Genomic DNA, 2,418 nt, shown 5'->3' on the forward strand with positions numbered 1-2,418 from the left:
AAACAGTTCTGTGGAATGACCCTTACATTCTCAAGTGTGTAATATGAAAGTCAGACCCAAGAACAGCTGGGACCACGCAACCCAAGTCTCCAAATCTTAACAAAGAGTTGATTTTGAATTTTTGCCTGAATTAAGTCCCTAGACGTCCTCAGGTACTGCCAGGTTGGAACAGCTTTATATCAATAATAGCGACGTTGCTTGCTAGGCATGCCTTCCTCATCATTCAACCCACTGTAAGGGCCGAGAAAGGCACACTCGCTCTCCAGTTACAGGTTTAAAAGAAGAAATGCCTTTCTTTTTTTTTTACACTTATATATTTATTTGATTTTATTTCAAGCACAAAAAAATTACAAAATATAGTCGCTTTTATTTGTATGTCATCTAATAAGTGGTTAAAGAAAATAATGAGTCTCTCTGGGCTGGTTCTGGCCCAGCTACACCTGCGTGTGGCCCTGGCTCCCCGGCTCCCTGCAGCTCCGAGGCAGCAGCATGGGTGGCGCGCGGGACGTGGGCTGGGTGGCAGCAGGGCTGGTCCTGGGCGCCGGCGCCTGCTACTGTATCTACCGGCTGACTCGGGGACCGCGACGAGGCGGTCGCCGACTGCGCCCTTCTCGATCCGCAGAAGACCTAACTGATGGCTCCTATGACGATATCTTAAATGTGGAACAGCTTGCGAAACTTCTGTATCTGCTGGAGTCAACCGACGATCCTATCATTACTGAAAAGGCCTTGGTCACCTTGGGAAATAATGCAGCCTTTTCCACTAACCAGGCCATTATTCGTGAGTTGGGTGGTATCCCAATTGTTGGAAACAAAATCAACTCCCTGAACCAAAGTATTAAAGAGAAAGCTTTAAATGCACTGAATAACCCGAGTGTAAATGTTGAAAATCAAACTAAGATAAAGATATACGTCCCTCAAGTCTGTGAAGACGTCTTTGCTGATCCCCTGAACTCTGCGGTGCAGCTGGCTGGACTGAGGCTGCTGACAAACATGATGGTCACCAACGACTACCAGTACCTGCTCAGCGGCTCCGTTGCTGGCCTGTTCCACCTGCTGCTTCTGGGAAATGGAAGCACCAAGGTTCAGGTTTTGAAGCTGCTTTTGAATTTGTCTGAGAATCCAGCCATGACAGAAGGACTACTGAGTGTCCAAGTGGATTCTTCATTCCTTTCCCTTTATGAGGGCCAAGTAGCAAATGAGATTCTTCTTCGGGCTCTTACACTGTTTCAGAATATAAACAATTGCCTCAAAGTGGAAGACCGGTTAGCTAATGAGATTCCTTTTGCTAAAGGGTCATTGTTTTTTCTGTTATACGGAGAAGAATGTGCCCAGAAAATGAGAGCTTTAGCCTGTCATCATGATGTGGATGTGAAAGAGAAGGCTTTAGCAATAAAGCCGAAATTCTGATCAGTTGCTCCTATTTTTATCAAAGACTCAAACAGGAATGCAGTCTTAAGTCAGCACACAGGAACGTTCACCTTCCTTTAAAAGGGTTCTTTCAGCCGATGGAGTTAAACAGCAAAAGTGAGTGAGCAGCTCTAATCCAACTGGATGTTCAGATTTTTAGATTTTGGAGTAGTTCGGGTTTGGGGTTTGGGGAAGGAGTAGAGTCTGGAACCTTCAGAGGATGTGGATCACTTATGGGGCAAACGTCTAGTAATGATCGTGGACAGACTGGCCATGCTCTGCAGGATTATTTTGAAGGATTCTAGTGCTATTAAATGAATATGAGGGGTTGCACTGAAGACACTTACTGAGGTATTTAACGGTTTCCTGACATGGGCTGAGTGGCCTGTCTCTGTACAATCCTAACTCCTGGAGTGATTTNCAGTTGCCCATGAGACAGCGTTAGGTGCTGAGTTGAAGACTGTGACTGCCACAACAAGGGCCTTGAACCTCAAACCAGTGAATACTGCAAGCTCGAGTCCACCGCCAACCCTGCCATACTGCTTGCAAGTCTGAGCTCATCATGAGACACTGCCTGCAGCATTTCTGATCAGTAGGACTGTACTCCCATTTATATGGAAAGTGTTTTCTTACTGCTTACCCCTTGTGTAAGATACTGCAGAGCACTCCAAGCTTCCACCCACAGGCAGGCAGCCCTTTAAGAGTGTCCTGATAAGTCCGGATGGATGCATGGAGAAACACACCCATGAGATGGTTGCTTTGAAAGCATGCTGGGAAGCAATGTATTAGGGTCCCGTGTCTTTTTTTTTCTCTTAGTAATGATAAATACACTTATACATGGACAGAACATTTCTAGAACGATACAAAAAACTTCTGGGACTGGGACTGGGTACATGGATATCTTTGTGTTCCTGTTTCTACCGTTTGGATTTGTACTGAGCATAAATTGTATAATTTTTTAATAAAAAGGAAAAATGCAAAAAAAAAAAAAGAAAAGAAAAGAATGAT

The 2,418-nt window shown here is 44.7% G+C and overlaps 1 pseudogene across 1 annotated transcript; it reads left to right on the plus strand.

Annotated features, from left to right (window-relative positions):
* The first annotated feature begins 446 nt into the window (after positions 1-446).
* On the plus strand, positions 447-1,649 carry LOC110303770 (annotated as a pseudogene). Its single transcript, XR_003837808.1, has one exon. The product of XR_003837808.1 is annotated as an armadillo repeat-containing protein 10 pseudogene (transcript).
* The last annotated feature ends 769 nt before the right edge of the window (positions 1,650-2,418 follow it).

This window comes from Mus caroli, chromosome 10 (assembly GCF_900094665.2).
Source record: "Mus caroli chromosome 10, CAROLI_EIJ_v1.1, whole genome shotgun sequence".
In the NCBI taxonomy this organism is placed as follows: domain Eukaryota; kingdom Metazoa; phylum Chordata; class Mammalia; order Rodentia; family Muridae; genus Mus; species Mus caroli.